The sequence below is a fragment of the Pseudorca crassidens genome, chromosome 3 (genome assembly GCF_039906515.1).
Source record: "Pseudorca crassidens isolate mPseCra1 chromosome 3, mPseCra1.hap1, whole genome shotgun sequence".
NCBI lineage: Eukaryota > Metazoa > Chordata > Mammalia > Artiodactyla > Delphinidae > Pseudorca > Pseudorca crassidens.
In genome coordinates this window covers 35,390,763-35,415,214 of record NC_090298.1, presented here as the reverse complement: position 1 = coordinate 35,415,214, position 24,452 = coordinate 35,390,763, and the positions used below count along the sequence as shown (strand labels likewise).

The window sequence follows — 24,452 nt, the reverse complement described above, 5'->3', positions numbered from 1 at the left end:
TGAAGTTCACAATTAACTTGTTTTAATTATTTTCCTTTTTAAAGGTCAAAATATATTTTTATATTGTTAATTTTAAAATAGTATGCATAGTATTATTATATTTCTACTAATTTTTTTCTGAATATATCTAGCTATTCATTTACCCAACTGCACATATACAGAGCTATATTTGGAATCATGTTTAACAAATATCATAACGTTGTTCTGGGGTATTGAGATTTTGTATAATTTGTAGCTGTTTTTTTGTGATTTATTTATATTTTTCATATATATGTCATGTGCATCTCTATTTTCAATAATTATTATTTTTAAAAGCAAATAAAATTTATTGAAATAAATGTAATGAGATTATGTAAAATTTTTAATTTGGGTCAAAAATGTATCTCATAGCTACAAGAAGTTTGGGGTTTTGTGGGGCTTGAGCCACTTGTTCTCCTTGAATGGCCCTGCAATAACCCTTTCTCTGCTCAAAAAAGAAAAAAAGAAAAAAATAGGAAGTGAAAGCTAAGAAACTTAAAAAATACTTTTAGTATAGATAAAAGTGAGCTTAATGAGTGTACTTCAGAATTTAATAAAACAATAGCCTGTATTAATAATGTCAAAATGAGGAAGTCCCTATGTGCTCTAAAGACCACACCTGGAATTTCTGGATGGAAATACAAATGTTTTCAGAGAAAGAACTAACAGTTAGTTATTAACATGGAGAAACCATGGAGAGAAATAATTTGATTTGGTGATACAAAATCCTCCTGAAAGGACTCTCCACCATCAATGTCTAGGTACAAGTTGGTCCACCTTTTGGCATGGATCTTGTGGTAAGAATTCCAACTTCAGGTGGGTTATAAGAGTGAAAGATCTACATGTCTCCAAAATGTTATCAGTTTTAAGACCTATGTTTGGAAACAAGCAGTGATGATGTGATGAGCGCAGATTTTCCACAATCAGATAAAGCCATTGAAAGCCATATTGATGCTACCTTGGGAATCGTCACCAAGTGTGAACCACCAGCATTTCAGAAAGCAGTTGTTCGCCTTCATCTCTCCAAATGTTTGGGAAGATTTTTCTTCCCAAGGGGCAGTGGTAGAAGAATGGGGCAAGACTATGTGCTAATTAAGATGTATATTTTTTGAAGGATGCTTTTATGATTGATGAAAAAAAAAACATTGTGTGCATCCCAATATTTCTTCTTAGAGTCTCAAAATTCAAGCTGAGGAAAAATTTAAAATGTGTGTGTACATAACATATGCAAGTATATGATTAAAGGGCAATGTTTGTGAAGCTAATTTGGAAATGTCTGCTTCTATGGCTCTATCTTCTACACCCTGTACCTCTTTCTGTCTAGATTGTAGAGCTTTATAGCTCAAAGCGGTCTTAGCAATCATTTAATCCAACCACTACATTGAACCAATAAGGCAAATGAGGCTCAGAAAGGTTAAGCAACTTTCTCAAAGTCACATAATTTGTTCCTAACAATGATGATCCTAAACATCAGTACTCTTGGCTCCCAGCCCAGAGGTTTTTTTAGCTCATATCAGAGACTGAACTCTCTGTGCCTTTATGGTCCCTCTTCATATTGGCTTTCTGATATAGTACAATGCTTTGGGCAAAAGCCTTTTTCAGTACATACCTGTCACAGACATTTTGGATAAGCTACAATCTTTGTCATTCTCCTGGTTTTGTGTCTATATACTAGAGTGAGGTCCTTGGGGTTCTTTGCAAAAACCATACATCTTTCATCGTCCTCTGTTCAAGGAAACATGATTTAAAGAAATACATGGGGTTTTTTTTGTTTGTTTATTTATTTACTTGAGAATATTGAGTAGAAGAGAGGAGCCCTTCATAGGTCAATGTTCTGATTTGCAAACAATAAGATCCATTCTGTCTGATTTAAGCAGGTTTAAGAAGTAAGGAATTTACTGCAGAATATTAATTAGCTCATATAATCTCCAGGAAGACTAGAGGCTTGTATGTTACACAATTTGTATGCTACACAACTAGGAACAATGAAGCCAGGAAAAATGCCTTTTAGACAAGAAACTATTCCAGTAAAAACCATGCTGCCACTGCATACCACTTAAACTCTCCATCAGCCAGGACTCTACTGCACAGGGAACAGAGATCCCATCCCTTTACAACCATTAGAACCACTTTCATTGTGGTGAAAGGGCTCCCTTCAGGGGTCCCTGGAGCTTCCAGAGCAGTTAACTCTCATTTTCAGGAGGTATCCACAACAACTTCAAGACCTCTGCACAGAGCATGACTATTCAAAGCACAAAATAATGGAGCCTAAGAGACTGGTTCTGGGCCATGAAACCTCATCATGAGTTTCTCTTGATTCTTTGAAACCCCCTATCTGAAGCCTGAGTCAAACCCCCAACCTGCAGCCCTCCCAAGTGTGTTCCTTTCTCAGACTCATCACATTCACAAAGGATGCCCTTTACGGTGCAATGGAAGGGCTTCTGTCTAGATGGCTTTCTGTTTCATTAATGGAGACATTCACTAGCAGTGGTGTTGCATATACATAAGAATTCAATAAAGTTTTTCTAATGACATTGTTTAAACAGGCACCTTTGTATTTTGTGGGGGTGGGGGGCTGTTTGTTGGTTAACCTGGAGAATATTTTCTAAATTAAAATAATAAGCATACTCTATAATTACCACTGTTGTTCGTCCCAACTTAGATGAATTTACATGAAGTTCCTATCATTCATGGTTAGAGATGGTTTAAAAAATAATAGCTGAAAAAGCTTTTCTGAAGACTTCCTGGTCACAAAGTTCTCTTCTGAGGGAAAGTTAGGAGATCTACCAGAGATGATAACATCACAGTCCTGTACATCAAGTGAGACTTGGAAATAATATAAAGGGATATGCTTATCCTGGGCTGGATTTTATTCAAACACCATGCAGATAACATATCTAAAATGTCTAAAATGATTCTCAGCAAAGAATGATGTAGATCTGAATGCATTCCAGATGGGAACAGGGTTTATTTACTGGACTCAGAAGCTGAAGAGAACTTAAATATATTTGCTCAAAAATAAAAAAGGAAGGAAAGGAAAAAGACAAGAAAAGATATATAGAGAGGAAAATTCTAGGGCTGAATTTGTAGATAATTTCTGCTGTGAACTAAGTATACATGTTTAAAAATCTGTCAACCACCTAATCACACAAACCTCTGTTTTAAACCTGTTGTCTCTATTCAGTCACTTTTTGGCTGATTGATCCTTCAAAATTTGACCCAATCTCTAAAAGAATGTTTTGATTAGGAATACTAACCTCACTGGAAGATTAGTTTTTTTTTTTTTTTTTAAATTGTCAGTTTCTTGAGCCTCTGGGAACACAAGATGAGCTGAACTTTAAAAAAAAATCTTAACTATTCTGTTTGCTAATCCAATTTGTTGGAACTCATTCCATTCAACTGAGAATTTGGAAGCCTCATTATCAATGGTATTAGAACACAAGACAAAATTTCTGACATATAATTGGAATCCAGTATGCTCCACAAAGAGTGCCAGATATTTTTTGGTAGAAGAAAGAAATGAGTGGCAACAGTTGGTGAGGTAAATTCACTTCTGAATAAGTAATGTATTTACCATCCATACACAAGTTTTGACATCAATTCATTACAAAAATATATCATCTCATAGCCCACAGGATTGCAAATGGAAATAGATTAGTATAGATCCAGAAAGACATGAAAGGTCATTTGTACAGATACTGACTATGGCCGTTATTAAACAGTGTTTCTTTTTTTTTTTTTTTTTTTTAGTATCTATTTATTTGGTTGTGCCAGGTCTTAGTTGCCACAGGCGGGCTCCCCAGTTGTAACATGTGAACTCTTAGTTGTGGCATGCATGTGGGATCTAGCTCCTTGGCCAGGGATTGAACCTGGGCCCCCTGCAGTGGGAGCACAGAATCTTAACCACTGCACCACCAGGGAAGTCCCAATAGTGTGTTTCTATTATGTGATGTCATCAATGGGAGTTTGGAGGTGGATGGGCAATTGTTGGCTTGAATAATAGTAGAAAACTTATGGACAGTTTCCTCCTTTCCTGTTATTTGTGAGAGGCTTAAATTTTAAAGAGAACCTTGAATGAATATACAAGAGTGGAAAGATATTCCAAGTCTGACAGAGAAACGAGAGTTGGCTCAGAAACACTTATAGCAGAAAATGCACATATTAGTCAGCTTTGCTGCAATAACAAACTATCTCAGCAACTCACAGAGATTTATTTCTTGCTCTCATCACATATGGGCTACAGGCAGGCTTGGCTGGGCTTAGCTTCATGCATTTTCTCATCCTAGAACCCAGGCTAAAAGAGTAGCTGTCACCTAGGAAGTGTTATTCTCATGGGGGGAAGGTTATGGAAGAGGGTGAACAGAAACTTGTGATGCCTCTAAAGCCTCTGTTCAGAACGCACACACTGATATTTCTACCTACTTTCTATTGGTCAAAGCAAGTCACATGGCCAAGCTCAAAGTCAATGGATGAGGATGCATATTCAACCTACTGGAAGGCACAGAAAAAGGTGTGGGTGAATAATTTTATCACAGGGAGGGAGAGAATAGTTGGGAATAATCTAATCTACCACAATGTACCGAGAAGAATTGTTTTAATAGGCCTGATGAGACAGGATGGGGCAGTAATAAGGGTTAGATTATCTAGGGCTTTTTCAAGAACAATCTGGAAATACAGGAGAAGTTTGTCCTGGTTTGGAGAGCAACCTCAAGCAGGATCAACCAGATACAATCATAGTTAGAAGTGGTGATTTGTCTTAGATACCTCAGGACTCTTCTTTCCTTTCCTCATCCCATCTTAAAATTTGCAGTCACTTTATAAGCTCCAAACTCACAGCATCAAATCTTACTTAGGATGAGGACCTATCAAAGTGAGACATTCAAAATGGTCTTCAAACTTAGCATTTTGAGGTTCTCTCCAAATGACAGATATAGAGTCACATTGACAAATTAAACATTTAATAAAAATTGAACCATATCTTGAGCAGTTTTTTCATTTTTTAATGTAATAGGGCCCTGAAAACAAAAGGACCGGTCTCAACTTCTGACAGGCTCAGCCTAAGAATGTATCTGATAGTGTACATCTAGGTGGAAGAGTATTTTTTCGACAAAATTTTATAGGGATACCCAGTGGATAGAAATGTTACATTCTGATTTAGGCAGCGCAAAGGAAAGCCCAGAGTTACCTACACTTTCAAATCCATTCTCCCCTGCTACATCTGAGGACTGCTGAGGAAGCCCTATCAATTTCTGAAGCACTGCGGGAACACCACTGCTCTAGGTTTCTAATAAGACCTAATGAATCACATCTTTTGGAACTTTTAAACAGTCCCCAGTTTGGTCAGAAAAGGGAACAGAGCTCTAACCCTGGAATATATGGCTCCATGGTTGATCAGGGAAGCATTTGGGAGCAGGAAGCATTTCTGCCATTCCAGGAATCATGCCACACAGGAGGCTACTACTCATAAGGTAAACTGTAATGCAAAGTACCAGAGCGGGAGTGAAGAAATCTCTGAAGTAGGAAAGAGAGAAGTATCTGTGCTTGATATAAGAGAAGGCAAAGAGGAAGGAGAGGTGGAGGAAATCAGAGCAGAGTTGGTAGTTTGATCAGCATGGGATGAAAAGGAGAAAGTTCTGACATTCCCACACTTAACAAATGTCGAACTCTTCAGCTCAGCTCTTTATGCTTCCATGGGACGGTTGCCTCTGCGATCCTCAGTTCAGCTGCTCAGTTAGTTCTCTGTATACAAATGATGGTGAGACATTCATATACAGGAAAGAGCATTCCAACCGGTGTATCTTATTTAAAATATAATCCTGCCTTTTGTAATGGCACATAAATATCTATTTTTTTCTAGCATAAGAGAAGAAAGAAATATAAGCTTCTTAATCCTAGTCAGGTACCCCATCAGTGCCCTGCTACCAAACAATAACTTACTCAACCATTTATTTCATTAAGAATGGCTAGATTCATTTATTACAATTTATTGATCACTGTAATGAAGACGATGTTGATGGTGATGTTAGCTAATAATTATCAAGACACTTATTGTATGTTTAGTACTTTACATTGATTACCTCATTTAATCCTCACAATAACCGTGAGAGACAGGTATTATTATTATCTCCATGTATAGGCAAAGAGAGGTTAAAAGATGTCTCCATGGATTTGAATTATACCGTCCCATGAAAGCTTTACAACAATGCTGTAAGATGCGTATTATTATTCTTATTTTACAGACAAGCAAGCTGAGGTAAGCAATTTAACCAAGATCCTGCAGCTAGCTAGTAAGTGGTAGAGCAGAAAGGTAAATCTGGAATTGCCTAACTTCAAAATCCATGTTACAGGCTACATACCAGTGTAAGTAAAATAATTTTACAGGGTAGAAGAATAATCATCAGTTTATATTTACATCTCTGCTCTGCCACATATTAGCTAGGTAATATTTAGCATCAATTTCCTCACCTGTAAAGTGAAGACAATGATATGCATATTATACTTCTGGTTCTTGTGACAATTAATTTAAATAATGACATAATTCGAATGTTGGTGCGTTTAATGTTGTCCCAGAGGTCTCTGAGACTGTCCTCATTTCTTTTCATTCTTTTTTCTTTATTCTGCTCCTTGGCAGTTATTTCCACCTCACACTGGTCAGAATGGCCATCATCAAAAAATCTACAAACAATAAATGTTGGAGAGGGTATGGAGAAAAGGGAACCCTCCTACACTGTTGGTGGGAATGTAAACTGGTACAGCCACTATGGAGAACAGTATGGAGGTTCCTTAAAAAACTAAAAATATAGCTACCATATAATCCAGCAATCCCACTCCTGGGCATATATCAGAAGTAAACCATAATTCGAAAGGATGCATGCACCCCGATGTTCATTACAGCACTATTTAAGATAGCCAGGTCATGGAAGCAACCTAAATGTCCATCGACAGAGGAATGGATAAAGAAGATGTGGTACATATATGCAGTGGAATATTATTCAGCAATTAAAAGGAATGAAATAATGCCATTGGCAGAGACATGGATGGACCTAGAGATTGTCATACAGAGGTGCAGTAAGTCAGAAAGAGAAATGCAAATATAGTATAATATAACTTCTATGTAGAATCCAGAAAAATGGTACAGATGAACTCATTTGCAAAGCAGAAATAGAGTCACAGATGTAGAAACCAGACTTGTGGTTACCAAGGTGGGAAGGAAGGTGTGGGATGAATTGGGAGATTGGGATTGACATATATACACTACTATATATAAAATAGATAACTAAATTATATTATTTAGAAAAAAATATGCAAAGAGATCTGTAAGTTGTTCACTGTTACAGTAGTACAGACTCTCTGTCCAGGAAAAAGACTCAGTATCAATAGATGCAAATTATCCATCAATCAATAAAATATGATTAGCATTTTACTATTCATGAAATAATATGAACAATAAAAATCAAAGCCAAAAACTTCAATGCAAGATATAAAAGAGAATAAAAGAAAATATACCAAATATAGACGTTGATTGTCTTTGGTTGTAAACTTACGGTGATTTCCTTTTGCCCCTCTTCATGCTTCCCTTGTATTCTCCAAGATTTCTTATTATGAATATGCATTCTTGTAGTCATAAACAAAAACTTAATATGCTTCATTAAAAAATTATTGCAAAGCCTAAAAAAATAAACAAACAAATAAATAAAGACATAAAGTCTTGCTACAAACTAAGCTCTTTATAAGTGTTAGCTGTCTCTCTTCCTAACATTATTCTCCCCCGCTACTGTCCCCTACTACATATGTTAATTTACTCTCACAAGATTCCACCAAGCAGATGTGCTTGACATCTCTGCATATAATTTTAATTTACTTCTCTGGGTCCTTCTCCAAGGCATGAAATAGCAGTTTGGAGAGCCCTGATCTTTAGAAGGGCTGCATATTATTTTTTCCAATATTCAAAAACATATGTGAATACCACAGAAAAATTATTTTCAGTACTAACAATGTTACAACATAGGAAACCACACCTGTGTACCATTAGATTAGAATGAAACTTATAAGAATCAGAATTCCTGTGGATTCCTGTGACCCATTAAATAATGGGTATTTAGATGTTTTCCTAGTTGGTATTGTACTCTCTCTGACACAACCGTTAAGTTATGCCAAGTTGTGTAGACACAATTTATCTTAATGTTTATCTCAGATGAAAATATTTGACTTTTAGCAGTCTCAGTCTGAAATAAAGCAAAAGAAAACAAGTACATACACACACACACACACACACACACACACACACACATAATTTATAGGTTTAAATAAAACCCTAAAATTACTCTGAGAGCTCATAAACAAGAGTGATGAATGATCCATGAGTCATTACAGAGGTCATTTTGGTTGAACCAGGACCATGTAATTAATTTTAAGAAGAAATGGCTCTTGCATAAAAAAATATGAGGAATAAATATTAACTGTGTGCAATCAGAGACATCTCTGAAGTTTTCAGTTTGATTTAGTGTCATCCCTTATTATCTATATATAGGGCCTTAATCTCCTCAGTTAAGGATTATGACTCTTCATTCAAGAATTGTATTCAACAGAAGCACTGGGGAATCATTAGCTCCATAAAATAATAGTCATGTATATGGGGCTTAATGAATAAAAGGAGATATTCATTAATCTCTTTTTGAGTGTCAATTATGTGCAAGAACTGTGTTGAATCCTAGGCATACAAAAACAAACAAAGCATTATCTTCCCCCAAGAAATTTACAGTCTAGTGGGAAATTCAAATGCATAAATTATTACAACATATAAAGTGCTCACCTAATAGACCTAGGCACAGTGAGCATGCAGACCATGTCACAGCCATCACGTGGTTGAAACATAAAACAGAACTTGTTGCTGACAAATTTACTAGCAGAGAAGTGGCAGAGCCACATGATCCTCTAGGTTCTAGTTGTGTCGTGGGGTGGTGTGCCTAGGCCAGCCCCAGTGTGATAGGACAGACCATGGGAGTCTGCCCCTGAAACACTCTTCATATTTATAAAGGGAGGGGGTCTCTAGGTGACTAGGTAACAGTGGGTTATTCTATAAGGGAATGGCCTTGTTATAAAGGAGCAGCATACAAAGATAGGGCACTACATCCATCTGTTCTTCAGGGGAGTTACTCATACTTGCTGAGCCAGCAACTTGCCAAACTACAAAGGAGAAGACTATTAACCTCAAGGGCCATCTGAACTTGCTTCTTGTTCTGGAAGTTCAGAGAAAAGCATGGAGATTCAGAGAAGGCTTCCTGGAGGAGATGTTGGTATTGAGTTCTGAAGGAGTTAGCAAAATGAGGAAGGGGAAGATCATTCTGGTAAAGAGAAGAGCAAGTAAGAAGGAATAGCATGAAGGACACAGCATAGCATGTTCCTGGAACTGCAAATGGTCCAGTGTGGTTGGATAAGAGTTAGTAGTGAAGCTACAAGGCAAGTGGATGCCAGACCAGTGCATCAGGCAGTTTCTAATAACTCAAAACAATGAGGAATTTACCTGCATTTATTCTTTCTATTTAGCCTTTACTTGCTGATGTTGGGGAAAAGGGATCACTGAATAACCAAGTAAGCAAAGATGACAAATCCTACCTCTTAAGTTTAAAAACCACTGGTCTAGGTGTAAACATGAAATATTCAGATGCATATGTACAGACAGAATATTCCTGTTCCTTATCTAGATAAAAACTGTTTGCTAGGGGAAAGGGAGAGGGAGACCAAGTAGAGAGAAGAAAGATTCAACCCTCAAGAAGATACCAGGAGGGTCCAGAGACAAGGAACTAAGTGGATGTAAAACAGAACCTAGAGTCCAACCTAACTATTCAGGGCTGTGGTGACCTGAATCTTTTGTTTCCATCTAATGAGAGCTGCCAATCAACAGTAGCCCATCACCCATTGATTGTACAGTAGGAGTAAAGTCCTCTTGTACCCTAAGGCTATGCTTGACTTTTCAAATAGCTCACACCTTTAAGACAACTGCACTTTTAAGAGCTTGGGATATTATAATTTCTAGGTCTCAGTACTCCCAGAGAGATGGGGATGGTATGGAAAGGAGAGTGTTTCCAATGGTCAAAGTGGAACTAAATATGTGGTAGTGTAACAGAGAAGAACAAACCTGACTCCATATTGGATCTGTTTCTTTAGCTCTAATCCCTGTGCTCTGTTGGCTAAGCTTAGTCATGCTGGCTCTGCACTTTTGTAGAAGAATGTTGCCTAGAGCCTGAAATATATATGATATTTCATTTTCAGGGCTCTGGCCTTTAAAGGTATAATAATTTTCCATTCATATAGAAATAAAAAGTTTCAGAATAGAAAATAATTGTTTTGCTGGAGGTTTATAGCATGGACGGCTGCAAGAACAAAGGATTCCTGCACAAAGAAGTTTGCAACAACCAGCTTCACTGCCTCCCCTTTTAGTATAAAAGAAGCCTGCATTCTAACTCTGATAAAGTGGTTCTTTGGAACACGAGTCCACCATCTTCTCAGTCTGTTGGTTTTCCAGCTAAAGTCACTATTCCTTGCCCCAACACTTCATCTCTTGATTTATTGGCCTGTCGTGGGGTGACCAGTAGAGCTTGGACTCAGTAACAGTAGAATATCAGATACAGAGAGTCCATGAGAGGCTGTAGTCAGTTGGAAAGACTAAAATGTTTATTTTACAGAGTGAAATATCCAAAGTAAGGCAGGTATAGACAACTATAAGGAAGAAAAACCATGGTATGAAATCATGACCAAAACAAATAACACTCTAGAAAACCTTTAATACCTGTAAAAATCTGCATTGCAAAGTCCTCTTTTTATTTATTTGTTAAAAACACTGAAAAACAACAAGAAATTTTTCTTTAGAAGCCTGCATAAATGTATTTTTTTAAAAGAATTATTAATGTCAATTTCTTCTGTTATTATTTTACTATTACGTAGTATAAATATCATTAAATGAGACTGCAAATTCTGAATTATAATATTTTAACCTGTGTTTACTGCACTGACATTAGCCTTTTGGGATCAGTTTTTTTTTTTTTCCTTCCTGATTATCAGAGTACTGAAAATACCTTAAAAGAAAGGAAATACAAATTTCAGGAAAAAATAGTAAAAAAAAAAGTAGGAGAAAATCATATGTCATCCTACCACCACAAAGAAACTAGTTTTCACATTGTTAATCTCAGGGCTTTATTCCTTCCATTTTTTTACCAAGTAATATATTTTCATATAGTTAACATTATCCTATTGATAAAAATTTTCTTTTACTCTTAACTCTTTGTTATACCAAAACATTTGTACATGTTCTTGAAACCAAGAAATAGTCTATTTTCTAAATTTGTTTTATTGGTGGGTTTTTTTTTTTTTTAATAAATGTATTTATTTATTTATTTTTGGCTGTGTTGGGTCTTCATTTCTGTTCGAGGGCTTTCTCCAGTTGCGGCGAGCGGGGGCCACTCTTCATCATGGTGCACAGGGCTCTCACCGTCACGGCCTCTCCCGTTGCGGAGCACAGGCTCCAGATGCGCAGGCTCAGTAGTCGTGGCTCATGGGCTTAGTTGCTCCGCGGCATGTGGGATCTTCTCAGACCAGGGCTCGAACCCGTGTCCCTGCATTGGCAGGCAGATTCTTAACCACTGTGCCACCAGGGAAGCCCTTATTGGTGGTTTTAATCATGTATTTGTCTCCACATCCCCAGGCAGACAGCAGGAGCAGGGTGGAATTACTGGGAATGGGACCAACCCCTGGGGATGTAACAGTACTGGAAGGAAGGGACTATAGGAAAGTATGCCCTAGTTAAATGAAAGGTTCTTTAGTAGGAAGCAGGCTTTCAAGAATTGTGCCTTGGATAACAAATAGAGCAGACATTTTTATTTAGTCTGGAGCTAATCTTAAGGGAGAATTAAAAGGAACATAAAGACAAAATTCCCTGTGTATGTTACCAAGTCCAAGCTCATACTGCTTGCCACATGACAGGCCAATAAATCAAGAGATGAGTTGTTGGGGCAAGGAATAGTGATTTTATTTGGAGAGCTCGCAGATTGAGAAGATGGTAGATTAGTGTCCCAAAGAACCATCTTGTCTTGGTTTGGATGCTAACTTTTTTCATAGAACAAAGAGGGGGGAGGTGAGGAGGTAAAGTACAAAGGGGAAAAATTGTTGCAAATATCTCCTGGTTCCAGCCAGACTCCAAACCTCTGTTAATTTCTTCTTTCCTGCAGCCATTCACACGTGGGCCTGGTCAGGATGTTTTTTTGTGAGCTAAACAAAAGTATTTTAGCTTAATGTTTAGGCATGGGAGGCAGGGTTCCCAAAGATGGGCCATTATGTATACTTTAAGCTATAGGTAACACCCCTTTAGTGATTAACTTGTAGCAAAAGCACTAGAATACAAAGGTTACAGCAAAAGAAACAGATCCAATATAGAGTCAGATTCGTTCTTCCCAATACATGTGCAAGGAAAATTACCTATCTACAGCAGTGCTTTCCTAGATGTCAAAACCAATGCTGTAGTTCACACAACCGGTTCTGACTAGCTGAAGCTGATAAATGACTATGAATGTTGAGCTACCCCAGCAAACTAGATTCTCAATGAAGCTAACAGAAGACGTTTTCCTGACAAGTAAAAAATGGGACTTATTTTAACAATTACAATTAGAGGTAGGGATTCATTTCAGTCTATCCAGAGTACTAGTTTTAATTAATTGGCATAAGTGCCATGAATGCCCCCTATATTTCTACTCTAAAATTACACTGACATTTCGCTTTTAGAGTACTACTGAGTGATTTTCTTCACAGTGTGTGTTCCCTGGCAAATAAATACATTCAGCTATTGTTTTGATTTTTTAGTTTTGTTTCGTTTGCTTTGTTGTGGCTGCCGTTGTTGTTATTCTTTTTTTTTATATCTTTATTGAAGTATAATTGCTTTACAATGTTGTGTTAGTTTCTGCTGTACAACAAAGTGAATCAGTTATGTATATACATATATTCCCGTATCCTCCCTCTTGAGCCTCCCTCTCACCCTCCCTATCCCACCCCTCTAGGTCATCACAAAGCATCTAGCTGATCTTCCTGTGTTATGCAGCAGCTTCCCACTAGCTATTTATTTTACATGTGGTAGTGTATATATGTCAATGTTACTCTCTCACTTTGTCCCAGCTTCCTCTTCCCCCCCCCGTGTCCTCAAGTTCATTCTCTACATCTGCATCTTTACTCCTGCCCTGCCACTAGGTACTGCCATCAGTACCATTTTCGTAGATTCCATATATATGCATTAGCATACGGTATTTGTTTTTCTCTTTCTGACATACTTCCTGTTATTCTTTTTTAAAAATTTTACTTATTTTTTTAATTGAAGTATAACTGACTTCCAATATCATGTTAGTTTCAGGTGTACAACATAGTGACTCAACATTCTATACACTACAAAACAGTCACCATAACAAACCCAGCTACCATATGTCACAATACAAAGTTATAATATTATTGACTGTATATTATATCCCTGTGACTTATTTATCTTATAACTCTAAGTTTGTACCTTTTAATCTCCATCACCTATTTCACTCATCTCCCCATCACCCTCCTCTCTGGTTTGTCTTCTGTATTTAGGAGTCTGTTTCTGTTTTGTTGTCTGTTCATTTGTTTTGCTTTTTAGATTCCACGTATAAGATCATATGGTCTTGTTTTTCTCTGTCTGACTTTCACTAAGTATAATACACTCTAGGTTCATCGTGTTATCACAAATGGCAAGATTTCATCCTTTTTTATGGCTGAGTAATGTTCTGCTATATATATAATGTTCTGCTATATATATGTGTGTGCTTATATGTATGTGTGTATATATGTGTATATATATATATATATATATATATATATATATATATATATATATATATATATATATCTCACATCTTATTTAGCCATTCCTCTGTTGATGGACACTTAGGTTGCTTCCATATCTTGGATATTGTAAATAATGCTGCAATGAACATAGGGGTGCATACAATCTCTTCAAATTAGTGTTTTTGTTTCCTTCAGAAAAATACTCAGAAGTGGGATTACTAGATCATATGGTAGTTCTATTTTTAACTTTTTGAGGAACCTCCATACTATTTTCCATAGTGGCTGTATCGTTTTTATTCTTGTACCAACAAATCAATGAGTTGAGTGAAGTTGTGTAATGTGCACAACAGTAACTTTTCCTATTTGCTTTTTGTATTTTAAATCCATTAGATGTGTTTCAAAATGTCTCTTTTGAGTGAAATGAGAAGTCTTCTCATCTGCCCACAATATTAAGAATGACAGAAATGCTGAAGAGTTTGTCAGGTTTGTGTCGGTGATGCTTAGTAAACTGTTCTGATAGGGCATAGTGTGGGGAATACAAGGAGGCAGGAAGAATAATAGCAAAGAAAGGCTTTAAATAGACATGCAACCCACTCAGTCATTCCATTAAGCATCTCTGGAAAAGACGAAGTATTTGGTCTCTAGGGTCTCATGTATTTCCCAGCAGTGCACATTAAAAACCAGTGATGCTATAAACTTCTGCCTCCTTACGTTCATACAGAATTTATTATCTATGTACAGATTACACCATTATTAACATCAAGGCATTAAAAACTAATAACTCAAAATGGGAATAGACCTTGGCTAAATCACGAAGTATACAAAATTTGTCTTCATCTCCCCTTTGCCTCAGATACCCAAAGGATGTCCTCCCCTGTGCACCACATTTGATACTATTTCCAACAGTCAACTTCCCAAGCTCCAGACTCTTCTTACTCCTTCCTCTTACCAGAATGCAGTTACAGGTTTACCATTCTCTTGGACATGGCTCATTTTTGGCTTTTTTTCTAAAATGGTGGCTAATTTCTTGGTATACTGATCAAACTTTCAAGTCTAATTAAGAACAACAAAGAATGCATGCTATTAGTCACCCTTTTAACAGGAGTTTTCTAGTGCCATGGTCTTCAGAGAAACGGATGTTTGAAAGGGTATGCCCCACACAGCAATATGCTGTTGGACAAGGAGCTTAGGAGACAATTCACAGGAGGACCCCTTCTTGGGGCTCCCAGGTCATAGCCACCTGATGACTGTTTACACCTGTTGTGTAAAGCTCTTTCTTAAGGTATGATTTGAACATTTATGCTTGTGAAACACTCTGCCAGTTTGGCTCCTAACATTGTTTTTTCATTACTTTGTAGAGTTATACCTTATATATCTTTTATTCAATGGTGGCCTGTTATTTTACTTTTTAAAATTATTATCAGTCTCATCATCATCCTAGCAAAAATAATCACTACTTCTACTTTCACAACCATGATGACTATGTTCATGTTTTGAGTCTTCAGTATGTGTCATATGTTTGGGAAAACTGCCCTCCTGTTTCCATGAGGTGAGGAGGGAACCTTAATGAGATAACACAGTCCTCTTCTATGGGAGAAGTATGCATCTATCTGATGTTGAGATGGAAAGATTCTGACATCTTTTGGATGATGTTTCTTCATTAGATGGAGTGAAGTTGTCAGACCCCTAAATACATGTCCTCACTTGTTCTATTTCCACTTACAAAGCTCTAAGGACATTAAAGCTGCCTATGGAGACTCCATCTCCAAAAGGAATTATGAAACATCATTGTGGCTTAACCATAGTTATCAGATTTATCAGTCATTAAGTCCCTATTTTTATTCTTTTCTAATGTCAGTTGGTTCAAAATTGTGAGGGACAACAGTAAAATTACCTCTCAAAGGCTGAAACCCTTAACACCAGGCTCTATTCTCAGAGTTTTACATGCATTATCCTGATTAACTGTTACAACAACGTTGAGAGGTAGATATCATTACTCTCATTTTACAAATGATAATGAGAATTTCAGTAGCATAAGTAGCGGGTAAGTAGGAGAGAAAGGATTCAGGTCTAGGTATATCATGTTGCTTCTTAGTCTTTATGCTTTTACCATCCAAATACTCATCCTTAAACACCTTACAGTGTAGTATCACTTGACTTTGAAATTTAGGTAAATGGAATCTTGCTTTATGTATTCTGTTATGTCTGGTTTCTTTTGTATTGTTCATGAGATTTTCCCCATGCTGTTCCATATAGCTATAGTTCATTCATTTATATATTGAATAAAATTCAATTGGCAAAATTTATTTTTTATACTTCTAATGGAAACTAGAATTGTTTACAGTTCTTTACTATTTGAATAATATTACTATGAAAATTCTTGCACATGTCCCTAGGTACACATGTGCATTTCTCTGTATTAAATCTTGCTTCACAACTAACACTTGATATTCAGTCTTCTAATTTTAGCCATTCTGGTGAATGAGTAACAGTCTGTTCTTGTGGTTTTATTTTGAATTTCCCTGATGTTTAATGAGGATGAGCACCTTTTCATGTGACATTCTTGGTTGTTTTGTTTTCCTAACTTATGAAATGCCTTTTAAATCCCCTTGCCATTTTTTTTTTCTACTGGATTCTACTGGGTATCTGTCTTCTTATTGATTTGTAGGAACACAACATATGATGGAAGCCTTATGTCAAGTATATATGTTGCAAATATCTTCTACCACTGTCTGGTTTACGATTTCACTTTCTTTTGATGAAAGGAAGTTTTAAAATTTAACGTAATCAAATATATTGGTTTTTTCTTTTGTTGTTAGTCTTTCTTGTGCCCTTTTTAACAAAATCTTCCCCTACCTGGTATAATGAAACTATTCCCCTATATTAACTTCTAAAAACTTTATTTTGCTGGTTTTCACATTCAAGTCTCACTTGGAATTGTTTTTTCTGGTGGTATGAGGCAGAGGTTGATTTATCTGATTCATTTTCTTTTTGCTATAGGGGAATTGTCCCAGTACAATTTATGGAAAATATCATGTTTTACTCTTTGCTCTGTAGTGTCTCCACTGTCAAGTGTTTATATGTGTGTGGGTTTCTGGGGGTCTTCTATTCTCTTCCATTGGCTGATATTTCTAATCTGGTGCTACTTCCACACTATAAATAAAGCTTTATTTGAACACAGCCATGGTCACCCATTAATGCATTTTTTATGGCTTACTCTGGCACTGCAAGTGCAAAGTTGAATAGTTGAGACAGAGACAATATAGCTCAACAAAACCTACATATTCACCACCTAGCCCTTTATAGAAAAAGGTTGTTTACACTTGTTCTAACCTATACAATAAGATTTTTCTTTAAATGAAACAATATATTAAAATTGGTAAGAAAAAAATGTAATATTATTGTCTACTCAGGAAGTCCAATTAAATCAGTGAAAAGAAAAGTACTAGCTCTGATGACAAAGTTCAGTAAAATGCAAGATTATAGGCAACTACAAAAAAGAAACACTTTCTTGTAGCTCATTAATTAGCTGACTAGAAAATATTATGCAAAAAAGGTACCATTCTCAAGGGTAATAAAAGTTTTATTATCCACTAGCAATAATCTTAAAACTGTGAAGATTTTAAGTAAAATTACTACAATTTATACATTAGTGGGGATGTACCCTCATGTTTGTGATGTAGTCTTTCCATTAAGAAAAGTTACTCTGGGCTTCCCTGGTGGTGCAGTGGTTGAGAGTCTGCCTGCCGATGCAGGGGACACGGGTTTGTGCCCCGGCCCGGGAAGATCCCACATGCCACAGAGCGGCTGGGCCCGTGAGCCATGGCCACTGAGCCTGCACGTCCGGAGCCTGTGCTCCACAACGGGAGAGGTCAAAACAGTGAGAGGCCCGCGTACCACAAAAAAAAAAAAAAAAAAAAAAAAAAAAAAAAAAAAAGAAAGAAAAGTCACTCTATTTATACAAGTCTTATTTTATATTTTTCACAACAGTCAGGACTCCAGATGGTGTCTCTAGATGAAGTGTGCAGGAGCCCCTCTAGGTATCATCATCTGTAATATGGGGAGAAAAAAATCTTTCCTACTCACCTCATACAATAGCTAATGGGATAAAATGGAATATTAGATGAATTAAAAATTCGAGTGCCAAATGAAAAAAATTATATTAGCATTTATGTTTAATTCTATGTGAAAAGGAGAATGAGAGCAATGAAATCAGAATACATGTAGAGGGTGTAAAGTGAGAAACACAAAAGGAAACTAAGTATGCAAGGTTTTAAAGAAAGATGATAGGTTAAGCTATCCAAAGTCATCTCATGTTTACTGCAGTCTTTGGAAATTAGGTAATTTCTTGTGATGTGCATTTAAGTCATGCTGTGGTGTAATGCATGGGATTTGCTTGGAAATCATATTTAAGGTCCAGAAATGGATCAGTGATGAACAGCAAGTAATATTTGGGAAGCAGTGACACTTAAAGTAGGCAGTTAGAAAGTACTAAGTAGAAGTGTTCAGAAGAGAAAGGCTGAGAGAAAGTGATTATTGCTTCATGCTAAAAGCTGCAGTAGAAATATGCACCTGGGTGTTGGGCATAGAAGCTGGAAACTATACCTCAGACTGGTTCTGGGAAAGAGCACTGGTGCTTCTGTGAAGTACAATAATTTTACTGTGACAGGGAGTGAGAGGGTGATACTGCTCCTTCCCTTCTTCCCCGTGTTTTATTATGAATAGTGTGGTCTTTAGAGATAAATAATATTGGAGAGATAGGCTTTTAAACCAGAATGATGGTCAGATTACCTGGGAAGATTTTAAATCATACATATCCACAGATATTTTAAATCATACATATCCAAATCATACATATCCATACATATCCAAATCCAAATCATACATATCCATTTTAAATCATACATATCCAAATCTGCTGAGGATGGAGTGGGGACAGGAATTCATATCTTGAAAAGTTCCACTTTTGATCTCCCCAGTTTGAAAGTTCCAGAAATATTAGGAAAAGGACCCTTGTTGTCTTCCTGTCTATTTAGGAGTGCTTAAATTTAACAACTCCTGTCTATTTCAGAGCTGTTAAAATCCTGTGAGCCCCAGTCTGTTCCTCTGAAGATTAGATCAGAGTATCTTTAAGACTCCCTTCAGATCTTTGCCTCTGTGAAGTTTTAGAAAATCAGTCACATAGAAGATTTGCTATAGAGCTCAGTTTGAACATTTTAAAAGAGATTTTCACCATTAAAGTCAGTTAACCAAAGGACTGTCTCATCTTGAACATCTCAAAGGAAGAGTAGATCTAATATATGTCAGTTAAGCCTTGACTGAATTCATTCATTTAACATTCAAGAATTCACCAAGAGGCCTTTTTATGACAAGCACTGTCACATGCACTGGGGATAGAGAACAGAACACCACACACACAATCTCTGTCCTTGTGGTACTTAATTCTGGAAGGTGGGGGGCAGCAGGTAGAACAATAACAGCCCAAACAAACAAACAATTACACGTTAGGATAAGTGCCATGAAGGACACAGACAGGATGAGATGATAGAAAGTAGTTTGGTGGGGATGGAATCAGGTGTCTACTTTGCATAGGATATTCATGGAGGGCCTCACTGTACTGGCCCCTGAAGGAGGAGAGGGAGCTTGGCATCCAAAGGGGAGGGAGAAGCGTTTTCTAGTTAGAGGCCCAGTGAGTTACAGAGATCCTGAGGGGTAAAGAACTTGGAATGTTCAAGGATTGAAGGGAAGAGAAATAGTGACTTGAATAGGGCCAATGGTGGTGGAGACCCAGAGAAATGGCCAGGTTTGAGAGCTGTTTTAGATGAAGAAAATAGATCTTCTTTAAAGGAGAATAACACTCACCTCCTTGGTATGACAGAGAAATACAGAAACTTCTGAACACTGAGCCATTCTGTGAAATACTCATTGCATGATCTTAGTCAAATTGTGTACCCTCTCTTTGCCTCAATTCCTTCATCTACAAAATGGAGATAATAATACCTACCTTATGGGTTGTTATAAGGATTAAAACTAGAAAGTAGGTATAAATATTTTGCACAGTGTTTGGAATATATTACATTGTTGATAAATGTTAAGTAATGTTATAATTATTATTATTAATTTTTTTATCATATGGTTTTATAGAAGAGATGAGAATATCAGTATCCTAAATAAAATAAGCCTCCATCCTAGGTATTTAGGTTTACTCCTCACTGGAAAAACAAAAGACTCCTAAATCAATATAGGAAATTTATTTTAAAATACTTTGTTATAGACAGTATAATATTATACAGGGACCAGTTAAAATTTTATATCTAGAGGTAGTCAGTTAGCATGTGATCAAGAATGTACTGTTTAGGAGAGGTCAGCCAGCATTGTGTCAAGTACCAGAAGCCACGCTGGTTATCAATAAATTTATCGATATGTTTAATATACTGAATGTAAAAAAAATAGGTTTCATTGCTGAAACCAACGTCTTGCTAAATAACATAATGGATATTATATGTAGCTCTTGTTGGTGAAATGAGGCATTCCCAATCTTGCATTATCTAGACAGAAGGATTCACCAAGGTCTGTATCCTGTACCCATTAAGAACATCACCCATGGCTTGATCCCTAATAGATCCTATATCCAGCTGTCTGGGTATATCTGTTTGCCTCATGCCCACTAGAGGACACAGACTTGGGAATCTGCCTCATATGAATCTCTAATACCAAGTATGCTTAAGTAACTTAAAGGACATAGAAATGGAACTTCATCAAGCTTACAGAATATATTTATTAACTGTGATACTTGCCTTCTTAATAAATATTTATCTAATAAATGTTATATGTGTGGAAAATTTTATTTGACACTGGCTTTCATAGTAAAACATGTAGCAAGACTGTGGGAGATTAGCCCTTTCCTCAAATTTTATTGGTGGATGCTTTCTTCTACGAAGAAGAATATAAGAAAACTGAATTGCTTGGGAAAGCTTGCAATAATGCCTCGATTCCAGTGAATCACTTCCCCAATGCCCAATGTAGAGCCTTGCTTCCCAATAACAGCTTCTTTGGTATAGAAGCTGTGACTGCTACTTTAGTTTCCCTAAGATCTGTGGACCAGGAGCGGCCATGGGAAAACAACAGGTGCTCTGTTAACAAATTTTTGTTGTCACCAGTGATGGCTATGGTATCCCTGCTGCTACCACCATAAAGAAAGTCCTTGTCCCACCCAAACTGCTCAAATGACCTTTTCTTTACCATTGCTATCCAAAAGGAATTATAAACGGGGGGTACACTAAGGGTCATTCCCTTGCCTCTCACCACCTCCCCAATTCCACACCCTCACACAAGAGAAATATCTGGACCTAGAGACTTATACATTCAATTCCTGGTCCCACTCAGGGGATTCAATGGTAACACTACTTTTCTTCCTTCTTTGCTAGTCTCTTACATAACAATCCAAATGATACAGATCTTTTTCCCCATTGGTAAATACAATCTAGACTATTTTCCTTGGGCAGATGGATGAGATTTATATTCAGTACCTCTAATTTGTTCAAGCCTAGTATTTAAGTAGGGATAATATTCAGATGTCCTGAGAAGATTTTTCAAAAAAATATATATACATATGTATATATGTGTGTGTATGTATGTATGTGTGTGTATATATATATATATATATATATATATATATATATATGGCTGAGTCACTGTGCTGTACACCTGAAACTAATGCAACATTGTAAATCAACTGTACTTCAATAAAAATAATAATAAGCCAACATCACATCTCAAAGATAACTTTTAAATAAATATATATATATATAGTTGTGAGGCAAATTTGGCTATATTAATATTATTGAGTTCTGCAGATGAGCAAGGTGAACACGAGGTTGATTTGGTCATTGGAACATCCTGATAACTGATCAGTGAATTTTGAGATTGTCTTTCCCTCTTATTCCAGAATAACTTTTCATGATAATGACAAATTATGTATTGATATTTTTTGTTGTTGTTGTTTTGTTGTGTTTTGTTTTTTGCGGTACGCGGGACTCTCACTGTTGTGGCCTCTCCTGTTGCGGAGCACAGGCTCCGGACGCGCAACCTCAGCGGCCATGGCTCACGGGCCTAGCCGCTCCGCGGCATGTGGGATCTTCCCTGACCGGGGCACGAACCCGTGTCCCCTGCATAGGCAGGCGGACTCTCAACCACTGCGCCACCAGGGAAGGCCTATGTATTGATATTTGATGTAGAATTATTTCTAAGAAATAAAATAAATTTAATAAAATATATATGTGCATATGTATGTATATACATATATATATTTACACACACACACATACCTAGCCCCCATCTCCATAGAATCAGACTCCTTTCTCTGGGTGGACCCAAGCATGTATAATTGGAAAAACTCCAGGCTATTTACATATATAACCACATTTCAGAGCTACGGCTTAAGTTTCTAAACAAATTGAGTGTGGCCCAGGTTCACTAAATGGGTAACTAGGCTTGCCTTGATACATGTTTTCAAAACATTTCATTTCCTAAAACTGTGGAAGTGTAGCTCTTAGAAGTTCCCAGCTGTTTCTCTTGCATTTTTGTCTGTCATATTCAAATGGTTCTTAAGGACTGGGGTCATATCTCCTCCCCTCCTCTCTTGTTAGGTGGTCCAGCATAGACCAATCAAGACACTTTTAATCACATTTTTATAGGTCTTGGATTATACTGGCAATTTGGAGTACTGGGTTGGAGTACTAAATCTTCTGGTTCCACAAGCCCATTCTCCAGGTCTGAGCTGCATGCAGAAGTTCAGCACCTCATGCTGGGGGTCAGGGAGCACATAGCTAAAGAGGCAGTGTTACTCAATCTGATGGGGGCAAAATGGAATGGGTGAAGAATCAGGCAGGTCAAGAATCAGAGTTGCTGAGGGGCTCATACAGGAGGATGTTTCCAGTTGACAAATATTAAGCATTCATGGTGTGCCTGCCCTGTGCTCTTCTGGGGTAGGTGGGAAAGACTTGACCTGTGTTTTCTTGTAAATCAGGAGATTCTAAACTTTCCTCAAAATAAGTGAAAGTTTTAAATTATGCCACAGGGTTTTATCTCCCAAGGGTACTCATTAATTATTTGATCCAAATTCCTTGCATCGTAGCATGATTTCAAAATTGAAAACTATGAATTTTTCAAGAGAACACTGGAAACCAGTTGTAAACACTTGAAAAACACGTAGTTAAATTCACAACTCAAAAGCAAGTGTTTTGTTTTTCATATTCACATTATTTTTGTAGGAGTGGGCAAACTGTGTCACCTTGCATACCTTCCCTCTTTTTGTACTTCATTAGTTCATTTCCACCTTCATTCATCATTCATTCAATAAATATTTATTGTGTGTTTGCTATGTGCCATGTACTGTGTTCTGACCTGGAGATAAAAGGGTGAACACAAGTGCTCACCATTCCTACTTCTTGGAATTCTTAGTCTGGTGAAAGACAGGCATTAATGAAAATATCATACATCCTTATAAAGTTGCATTTTAAGTGTTAAGTGTTACAAAGGAAAATGATAGCATACTATGAGTGGGTATAATATAACCTAGTTAGATGAATCAGAAAAGACTTCCTTAAGGATAGGAAGTGGGCTGAGATCTGCAAAATAGGTAGGATTTAGTCAGGCAAAAACATGCAGCAAAAGGAACAGCATGGGAAAAGTCCATGTGGCCAGAGGACCATCTGAGTTTAAGGAACTCAAAAAAGCCTGGAGTAGCTGGAATGAGAGAGCAAAAGGGCAACAGGAGATAAGGCTGAGAAGGTAGGAGAAGGCAAGGTGAGGAGGGCTCCCCTCATACACATCGTCTTACCCTCTCTGATTTTCCCTTTACCCAGTTCTCTCAACTGAAAGACTTCATTTAACATTCCCAACATTTTCCCTACATCCACTACTTTCACCTAGAATTTTCTCCCCTAATTCCATTTTTTCCATGAATCTTTCAGTGATGCCTCAGACAGAATTTATCTGATACTTTCTGTTTCCATGAACTTTGCATTTTTATTAAAATTGATCATATTTCAGGTTACCTCATACTTTTTTTAAACATATATGTCTCTCTTTCCAGATTTTATGACCTACATAGTAGGAATCTTGTTCATTTCCTATGGGTCCTAGCCAAGTATCTTGTGTCTACCAAGAGTCTCATAAGTTCTTATTGAATCATGTTAACACCAGGCTTCTGTAGAAAACAAAAAGTCAAATACATTCCTTTGTTTCCTTTCTTTTAAAGATTTTTTTTTTTTTGCTCAAAAAAAAAGGCATCAGAGAACAGAAAAGGTATTATGTAACATTGCAGACAGAATCCAAAAGTCCCCTAATATTTTTAAAGATTAACTTTATTTTAAAGAAGAAATATGCCACATGAAGTCCAGATAAGAACCTCCTGCTATTTGGGGAGATATTATTATATTATTCTGGAAAAATCCAAATAGTCTGAATGAAGATCTCAATCTTTTACCAAAAAAGTGGTATCTTATAATTAAAGCAACTTCCTGTAAAAATTAATGCTGTTTATAAAACATTTGGAAAATAGAGAAAAGTGGAAAAGAGCCATA

General features: G+C 36.9%; 1 protein-coding gene across 6 annotated transcripts in view; it reads right to left on the bottom strand.

Annotated features, from left to right (window-relative positions):
* Nucleotides 1–24,452, bottom strand: part of FBXO4 (F-box protein 4) — a 406,375-nt gene that overhangs the window by 115,095 nt on the left and 266,828 nt on the right. Inside the window, exon 9 of one of the 6 annotated variants that reach the window (XR_010941945.1) lies at nt 7,574–7,686. The exons of the other annotated variants lie outside the window; for them this stretch is intronic. The gene's annotated coding sequence lies outside the window, so the exon portion shown is untranslated. Of the gene's footprint in view, nt 1–7,573; nt 7,687–24,452 lie in introns of those variants that run through there. 6 annotated transcript variants of the gene reach the window in all.